Source organism: Arachis hypogaea, chromosome 10 (assembly GCF_003086295.3).
Source record: "Arachis hypogaea cultivar Tifrunner chromosome 10, arahy.Tifrunner.gnm2.J5K5, whole genome shotgun sequence".
Classification (NCBI taxonomy): domain Eukaryota; kingdom Viridiplantae; phylum Streptophyta; class Magnoliopsida; order Fabales; family Fabaceae; genus Arachis; species Arachis hypogaea.
This window is the reverse complement of record NC_092045.1, coordinates 59,675,753-59,685,752: the sequence shown is the minus strand read 5'-3', so window position 1 is coordinate 59,685,752 and position 10,000 is coordinate 59,675,753. Positions and strand designations below refer to the sequence as shown.

Here is a 10,000-nt window from a genome sequence, read left to right as displayed (position 1 = left end):
CAAAAACATCCAGGTCAAAAATCACAGTTCTGCAATTTTTTTGCTCCGTTTTTCTACCCGTGGCACTTTGGTAATGGCTCGGCAGCCTATTATAGGGGGGAGGGGTGCGGTGCTGCTGAAACCCGAGTTGCCCAAAGGCTTGCTGGGCGCAATGCCAGCAAGATGCACGATGCCTTGCCATCCCCTAGGCACACTAGCAAGCCCGTTGTGGTTGTGGTGTGCCGTCGGGGTTCCCCGCCCCGGGTCCAAGGTTGAGCACGGGCGTCAGGCTGCTGCAAACCCCGATCACCAAAGGACCAAGAAGGGAAACACGTCCATGCACGGCCCATCTAGGCACCACCTAGGGAGCATGGCGTGGTGGAGTTGTGCCTTGTGCACCTGCGGCGTGCTCGCCCTACATCTAGGGTCGACGCAAGACGGTGCCCGACGCGGTGTTGGTTTTGTTGTGCGTGCTGCTTAATCTAGACGGTGGGGTTGTTCGATTATCGCCCGAAGCACCTCACGCCTCGGGCTGTCCCTTGAATGTTCTTCGTCGCTTCCCCCGAACCCTGCCCAGCGGAGTTGGCTCGGCACTCTCGTATGCTTCCGCTTGCCTGCACACTCCAAGGCGTGCGGGGGGCGGTTCGTCCGGGCGTGCTGGGTTTGCGGACCGTGGTGGCGGATGAGTGGTGTGCGGGTTGTTAGTGTGTCTGGCTCCTTGCCTCGCGCACCAAACGGCCGTGCTGAAACTCGAGTTGCCCAAAGGCTTGCTTGGCGCAATGCGAGCAAGGTGAGATGCCCAAAGGCTTGCTGGGCGCAATGCCAGCAAGATGCACGTTCCCTAGGCACACTAGCAAGCACGTTGTGGTTGTGGAGTTACTGCCGGGGTCACCCGCCCCCAGTCGAAGGTTGATCATGGGCGTCGGGCTCCGGTGAAACCCGATTGCCGTAGGAACAACGAGGGAAACACGCTCATGCACGGCCCATCCAGGCACCACCTAGGGATCATGGCGTGTAGGTGTTTTGCCTTGGGCACCCGCCCGGGGCAACTCCTTGAGCTTGGCCCAGGACAAGGGATCATCCCCCAAGTCTGAGCACGGCGTGGGAACGGCGGGCGGCCTGTGCGCCCCCGCGAGGGGCAACACGGCGTGCGCGGCCCAATGCTAGGCTAGGCCTGGTGTGGCGCACGACGCGGATGACCGATATCCGTGCAGCAGGTGTGTCGTGCGCCGGGGGCAACACGACGTCCCCGTCCTATTACTTGGAAGGGGCAAGTCGCGGAAGACGGCTTTAGGTTTGTGTCCACTCTGGTGGGGCATCGCGTTGTGCTCGGCCTGGCTCTAGGCTCGACCTACGACGGGTCCCGACCTGGTGTGGCTTGTTTTTGTGACTCGTTCACATGGCTCGTTCTAGACGGTGCGGCTTTTCGGTTCTGGCCGAAGCAGGTGACGCTTTGGCCTGTCCCTCGAGTATCCTTCGTCGCCTCCTTTGAACCCTGCCCAGCGGCTGATGACAAGTCATCTTAACCTAGTTTCACTAGTCTTTTTCTTTTTTTTTTCATTAGGTTTTATGCACTTTCTTGCATTTTAAGTAAGTGATTTGGAATGGAAATGCATGACTTCTTTGAATCAAACAACCACCATCTAATTGATGCTAAATCATGAGGTTTAGGCTAAATTTAATTGAGTTTTAATGATTTATAAACCTTGTGAATTTGGTGATACTTTGATTGGTTGTTTTGATTAATTGTAGGTGAAGAAAAGAAGAAAAGAAGAAAATGTGGCCTAAGAAGTGTGGCTCAAGGAAGAAAAAGTATGGCCAAGAAAGGAGGGAGTGTGGCGCAACAAACCATGAAGTTCTCTCCAAGAGCACCAAGCTCACTAAGTGAGCGCTATACTCACTCTCATGGGACCAAGGCACAATGATCTGCTCACTTTGTGAGCTGAGCACAATAGGAAGCCAAGAAACAAGGAAAAGAAAAACAATGCTCAGCTCACCAAGTGAGCATTGTCGAAAGCATTGAGGAATAATTCAAAGAAAACAAGTTGCAAGTGCATGCCCCAAGACTTGAAGCCATGACCAAGGGGGATGAGGGAGGCGCTACTCACAAGGAAAATAAGCCAAAAATGGCCAAAATGCATCCCCCAAGGTTCGAACCCCACACCTTGAGGAAGCAAGGAAGCAAGGCACCACAAGAAAACCAAGGAAAAGCTTCAGCGCATGCTTCCTATGGGTTTCGAACCAAGGACCTTCCCTTGAAAGAGCCAATGCTCAGCTCACTTAGTGAGCAGAGCATTATACTTGGTGCATCACACAAGAACATCTCGGCACGGCCAGGGGAGTGGAGCGCGCATCAAGACACGAGCCAGCAGCACAAGACGCGCACCAAATTGGCACCAAGGCACCAATGCTCAGCTCAACTTGTGAGCTGAGCATTCCCCTGATGCTTGGCACGGTACAAGGCAAATACACACAAGGCCTCAATGCTCAGCTCAACTTGTGAGCTGAGCATCCTCCTGGGAGCACATCTCAACTTTGGCTGAAATTCAATTAAAAATCCAACTTAATTCATTTCTTCACCAAATCAAAAGCCCATCCAAATCCCAAAATCTAAGAATAGAAAGTGTATAAATAGGAGCTAGTTTGATGTAATAAAAAAACCTTCTTCTTTTTTCTTTTAATTTTGGGACCTCTAGACTTCATTTTGAATTTTCCTTTTTACTTGCATTTTAATTTTGAACTTTTAAATTTCTTAGAGAATTGGAAAGGAGAATTGATCTCTCTTCTTCCTTGTTCTTGCTTGAGCACTCTCTACTTTTCTTGCTTTGGATCTTGGGTGAAGAATTGAAGAAATTCTGTTTCAATCTCACCTTGAGAACACTTGTTAATTTTTCTTCTGCATAATTGAATTTTACTTTCTATTTATTGCTTCTGCTTCTACTCTTTCTGCAATTTCCTTCTCTTTACTTCTTTTACAATTGTTCTTGTTGGATCAAGGAAGGATATGAGATCTAGACTTGTTATCTAGTCTCTTCCACTCCTGAGATCTTGAACCACCTTTAAATTGCTGCAAATTAAGCACTGCTTTCCTGTTTTTAAATTCTTCAAGGCATTTTACTTTTCTGTCAAGATTTACTTCACTGCAAGCCAATTTTCTCTTTTATGTTTAATGCAATCTACTTGTTCTTGTTTAAATTTTGCAATCCTAATTCCCAATCCCTTTTACAATTCAAGCAATTTACATTTCTTGCACTTTAAGCTTCAGCCATTTAAATTTCTTGCAATCTAAGTTCCTGCACTTTATATTACTTGCACTTTAAGATTCAGTCTCTTTATTTTCTTTGCTCTTTAGTTTACTGCAATTCTCCCTTTTCCCTTTACATTTTATGCAATTTGGCTTCTGTCAATTATAAACACTCAACCAATACTTGATTCGCTTGACTAAATCAACCACTAAACAAAAATTGCTCAATCCTTCAATCCATGTGGGATCGACCTCACTCTAAGTGAGTTTTACTACTTGATGTGACCTGGTACACTTGCCGGTGAGTTTTGTGTTGGATCGTTTTCCACACATCAAGTTTTTGGCGCCGTTGCCGGGGAATGAATTAGATTGACAATGATTAAGTGAAGTGGAGATCTAGATCAAGCACTTTTTCTTTTCTGTTTCTTTATTTTCTTACTAACCCACTAACTGTTTGAATTTTTGCTTAAGCTAACTAACATCACTCTAGCAATAGAGTGTTTAATTCTGGTTCCTTGTTCTGTGTTTATGTCAGGAGGAAGAAGCGATGAATCCACACCTTTTGATCCTGAAACACTTTGGAGGTTGAGAAGAGAACCAAGAAATGGAGGAAAATCCAATAAATCCACCCGGAGGAGCAACCAACAACAACAACAATCCACCTCAGAGAAGAGTTTTGGCTTCCTATACATTTGCAAATCCTAGACATTGTGGGAGTAGCATTCTCACCCCAAATGTTAATGCAAATAACTTTGAACTAAAGCCACAACTCATCACCTTGGTTCAAAACAATTGTTCTTATGGAGGAGGACCACTTGAAGATCCAAATCAACACTTGTCTACTTTCTTGAGGATTTGTGACACTGTCAAAACCAATGGAGTGCCTCCTGACAGCTACAAGCTACTGCTCTTGCCATTCTCTCTCAGAGACAAAGCCACTCAATGGTTGGAATCCTTCCCAAGAGACAGCATCAACAATTGGGATGATTTGGTAACCAAGTTCCTTGCCAAATTTTACCCACCTCAAAGGGTCATTAGGTTGAAGACTGAGGTACAAACATTTACACAAATGGAGGCTGAACCCATCTATGAGGCATGGGAGAGATACAAGGCTCTAATCAGGAAGTGTCCTCCTGAATTGTTCACTGAATGGGATAGGTTGCAGAATTTTTATGAAGGCTTAACATTGAAATCCCAGGAAGCATTGGATCACTCAGCTGGAGGCTCTTTGCAACTCATGAAAACCGCAGAGGAAGCCCAAAATCTCATTGATATGGTGGCCAACAACCAGTACTTCTTTGCTCACCAAAGGCAACGTCAACCATCACAAAAGAAAGGAGTGATGGAGTTGGAAGGAGTGGATTCAATCCTAGCTCAAAACAAAATGATGCAACAGTAGATTCAACAACAATTTGAGCAAATGGCCAAGAGGATTGACAATCTCCAAGTTGCAGCAGTCAACACGAGCCAACCATCAACCACTTGGGGGCAAAATGAAGAAATTCAAGAGGAGCAACAGCAAGAACAAGTCCAGTATATGCACAATCAGAATTCTGGATCAAATGAAGTCTATGGTGATACTTACAATCCCTATTGGAAAAACCATCCCAACCTCAGATGGGGAGACAACCACAATCAAACTCAGCAGCCATGGCAAAGGAAGTCAACTCAAAACAATTGGAAAAACACAAACCACAACAACCAGCCGAATACTAACCAAAACACATACAGAAAACCACAAAACACTTACCCCAACTCTAACCATCATCCATCCAACAACCAAGTCTCCAATCTGAATACTTACCATCAATCATCAACACCCCACAACCAACCAATCTCACAAGACTCTCAGAGAATCACTAATCTGGAGATGCTCATAGAAAAGATGATGAAGCACCAAGAGATAATGATGGAGAAACTCATGAAAAATCAAGAGATGGCAAAAAAAGATCAGGAAGCAGCACGAAAGGATCAAGCCATAAAAAGTAAAAACCAAGAAGCCTCAATCAAAAACCAAGAAGCTACAATCAAAAACCAAGAAGCTTCAATCAGAAATCTTGAGAGGCATATGGAACAAATGGCTAAACAAATTGCAGAGATGGGTGAGAAGCAATCAAATGCATCCCCTATTGCTACTCAAGACCACCCAAGGGACAAAGGAAAAGCTACAACGTGGGAGGAGTGCAAAGCAATCATAGTGGGAAGTGAGAAGGAAGCCATCAATCAGGAAGAGCACAACAGAAAAGTTCCACAAGAAGAGACAGAAGAAAGAAGTGAAGAGGAGAGAAAGACCAAGAATGAAAAAAGCTCAAAGAAAGATGAGGACATCCTTGAAACACAGCTACAAGAGAAGACGGAAGGGGAGAAGCCAGATGTCCCCAAACTTCCGCACCCTCAGAGGTTCAAAAAAGAAAATGAGGATAAGCAATATTCAAAGTTCCTGGACATATTCAAGACACTCAGCATCAATATTCCTTTCTTAGAAGCACTTGAACAGATGCCATTATATGCCAAATTTATGAAAGAAGTGCTAACAAAGAAAAGACCCTTGAAAGAAGGACAAACTGTTGAAATGACAATGGAGTGTAGTGCTATTCTCCAAAGAGGTCTACCAGAGAAGAAGGATGATCCTGGAAGGTTTTATATACCTTGTACTATAGGAGACATAACTATTGAGAAATCATTTTGTGACCTTGGTGCAAGCATAAACTTAATGCCTCTAACTCTCATAAGGAAGCTTCAAATTTTTGAACTGAAACCCACTCGAATAGCTCTTCAAATGGCTGACAAGTCCATTCAGCAAGCAATCGGAGTTGTAGAGAATGTGCTGGTAAAAGTGAGGAAATTCCTTCTCCCAGCTGATTTTGTCATCCTGGATATGGAGGAGGACCCTAACACTCCCATCATCCTGTGAAGGCCTTTTCTGGCTATGGGCAGAGCATTGATAGATGTTGAAAAAGGGGAATTGCTGCTAAGAGTGCATGATGAGCACCTAGCATTCCATGTTTTTAAAACCCTGCATGAGCCCACTCAAGAAGAAGATTGTATAGAGGATAAAGCCAGGGATCAAAGCTTGAAAGAGGCATTCAATGAGTTAACTCCAAGAATTCCAAATCCATGCTTGAAAGAAGTAGAGATGGTGCAACAGACCAAAGAAATCAAGGAGGAACTAGATCCAAAACCCCCAGATGAGAACCTCAACACTCCAGATAAAGAACCACCAAGGCAGGGAGTATCTTTTGAGAAAGAAAAGAAGAAGAGGCCAAGAGGGTGGAGAAACAAGAAGATCCCTACTGAAGGCTTCTCACCAGGGGATAAAGTGATGATAAAAACCCAATCAATGAAGGTGTGTCCACAATTATCTGAGTACTATACTGTGAACCATATCCTTTCACTTGAACACCTAGAGATCATCAAAGAGGAGACTGGAAGGAAGTTCACAATAAGAGGTGAACAGCTGAGGCACTATGATTTTCAGCCTCCATGATCAAAGAATGGAGGATGTCAAGCTAATGACAATAAAGAAGCGCTTGTTGGGAGGCAACCCAACCTGAGGTAGTTTCCTTTTTCTAGCTTATTTCAATAAGAATGTTGAATAATTGGTTTGTAATGCAAGGAGCTAAGTTTGGTGTTTCACACCAAAACAAGTTAAGGGAGAATGAATGATTTTAAGTTTGGTGTTCCACCATAATTTAACTAAAAGCACATTCTCATCTTATGCAGAATGTTGGCTCCAAACAACTAGACAATTCATTCAATCATCTAGTTATTTTCTAGGTTTTAGTTCCATTACTTTTAGCAAGATCAAGAAAATCCATAACTGGTTGAGTTGATGCATAAAAAATAGTGGCAAGGAACTAAGTTTGGTGTTCACACACCAAAGTAAGTTCGAGAATCCATAATCATTTTTTTGACTAGCCAGTTGCACAAAGGCTTGAGAAGCAAGCAACCTTTGAGAATTATGCAGGACATTAGTCAACCATTGAAGATATTGTGCATCTTAACTCAAAAAGAACACAACGGAAGGAAGAACCAAAGGGTTGCAACTTCAAAGGTTGTATCTAAACTTAATCCTTGCTGTTGTGAATTGTTTTGATTTGGGAATCTTATACGTCTTGCTGAAGTGTCCATTTGTTTGAAAGTGAAATAAATTGCTAAGTATAATAATCTGCATAATTTTGTCATCCCTCATTGAGTTTAAATTTTGTTTTATTTCCCATATGCCTAAATAAAAGAGCTATGTTTGAATTAGAAAGCAAATATCCAATGTTGCATAAGTTAGAATGGAAGTTAGTGGTGGTATATGTGTTTGATTAAATGTAAAACTCATGAAATAATTGCTGCATAATATCATTTGCATAGAAGTGTGAACTAGCCTACTGTCATAAAGGTTTTTATCAGTAAAAATCCCTTGAGAACAAAATAACACAGAAAGAAAAGGAAGAAGAAAAAGCCAATGTGGCAAGAAAAATAAAGAACAAGGCTAGGCACTAATAGCTTGGACCCTAGGACACATGCCTATGGTGTTCTTGTACTAGGATATGCTTGGATAAGTAAATTCTAAGGGGTATTTAAAAACCTGGCCACTTAGATCAACTGATTTGGGATGGCCAATTGAAAGTCCATGATAAAGAGCAACCTAGTTACAAAGCATTTAGTTATCCAAAGAGATGCTGGGCATCAATGATCATAGGAGGAAAAAGGTGAGCCATGTGTCTGTGGTGAAGAAATGTTGGGCAAAAATAAAGCCAAAGGCTGCTGCAACATTTGACACAAAGCCTTCAAAGAATAATAAGCTTGTTAAGAAAAATAAGAAAAGAAAAGTTAGCAAGGGAGCAAGTAAAAAGGAAACCTTACAACAGCAAGTTTAGTAAGCCTTTGAGGAAAAGTGTATATTATGTAACAGCAAACAATAAGTGAGCTTTCATTGTCTGCATAAAAACTCCATAAACCAAGTTCAACTATATGCCTAATAAGGATATGCATGCTTCTCTTTTTCACTTCATTTCCTCTTATTTTTTATGCTTGCTTAGGGACAAGCAAGTTTTAAGTTTGGTGTTGTGATGACAAGTCATCTTAACCTAGTTTCACTAGTCTTTTTCTTTGTTTTCATTAGGTTTTATGCACCTTCTTGCATTCTAAGTAAGTGATTTGGAATGGAAATGCATGACTTCTTTGAATTAAACAACCACCATCTAATTGATGCTAAATCATGAGGTTTAGGCTAAATTTAATTGAGTTTTAATGATTTATAAACCTTGTGAATTTGGTGATACTTTGATTGGTTGTTTTGATTAATTGTAGGTGAAGAAAAGAAGAAAAGAAGAAAACGTGGCCTAAGAAGTGTAGCTCAAGGAAGAAAAAGTGTGGCCAAGAAAGGAGGGAGTGTGGCGCAACAAGCCATGAAGTTCTCTCCAAGAGCACCAAGCTCACTAAGTGAGCGCTATACTCACTCCCTTGGGACCAAGGCACAATGCTCTGCTCACTTTGTGAGCTGAGCACAATAGGAAGCCAAGAAACAAGGAAAAGAAAAACAATGCTCAGCTCACCAAGTGAGCATTGTCGAAAGCATTGAGGAATAATTCAAAGAAAACAAGTTGCAAGTGCATGCCCCAAGACTTGAAGCCATGACCAAGGGGGATGAGGGAGGCGCTACTCACAAGGAAAATAAGCCAAAAATGGCCAAAATGCATCCCCCAAGGTTCGAACCCCACACCTTGAGGAAGCAAGGAAGCAAGGCACCACAAGAAAACCAAGGAAAAGCTTCAGCGCATGCTTCCCATGGGTTTTGAACCAAGGACCTTCCCTTGAAAGAGCTAATGCTCAGCTCACTTAGTGAGCAGAGCATTATACTTGGTGCATCACACAAGAACATCTCGGCACGGCCAGGGGAGTGGAGCGCGCACCAAGACACGAGCCAGTAGCACAAGACGCGCACCAAATTGGCACCAAGGCACCAATGCTCAGCTCAACTTGTGAGCTGAGCATTCCCCTGATGCTTAGCACGGTACAAGGCAAATACACACAAGGCCTCAATGCTCAGCTCAACTTGTGAGCTGAGCATCCTCCTGGGAGCACATCTCAACTTGGGCTGAAATTCAATTAAAAATTCAACTTAATTCATTTCTTCACCAAATCAAAAGCCCATCCAAATCCCAAAATCCAAGAATAGAAAGTGTATAAATAGGAGCTAGTTTGATGTAATAAAAAAACCTTCTTATTTTTTCTTTTAATTTTGGGACCTCTAGAATTCATTTTGAATTTTCCTTTTTACTTGCATTTTAATTTTGAACTTTTAAATTTCTTAGAGAATTGGGAAGGAGAATTGATCTCTCTTCTTCCTTGTTCTTGCTTGAGCACTCTCTACTTTTCTTGCTTTGGATCTTGGGTGAAGAATTGAAGAAATTCTGTTTCAATCTCACCTTGAGAACTCTTGTTAATTTTTCTTCTGCATAATTGAATTTTACTTTCTGTTTATTACTTCTGCTTTTACTCTTTCTGCAATTTCCTTCTCTTTACTTCTTTTGTAATTGTTCTTGTTGGATCAAGGAAGGATTTGAGATCTAGACTTGTTATCTAGTCTCTTCCACTCCTGAGATCTTGAACCACCTTTAAATTGCAGCAAATTAAGCACTGCTTTCCTGTTTTTAAATTCTTCAAGGCATTTTACTTTTCTGTCAAGATTTACTTCACTGCAAGCCAATTTTCTCTTTTATGTTTAATGCAATCTACTTGTTCTTGTTTAAATTCTGCAATCCTAATTCCCAATCCCTTTTA

General features: G+C 42.4%; 1 long non-coding RNA gene across 1 annotated transcript in view; it reads left to right on the top strand.

Annotated features, from left to right (window-relative positions):
- The window catches only part of LOC140175847 (uncharacterized), a 235,569-nt gene that overhangs the window by 70,854 nt on the left and 154,715 nt on the right, over positions 1-10,000 (top strand). The window lies entirely within an intron of this gene.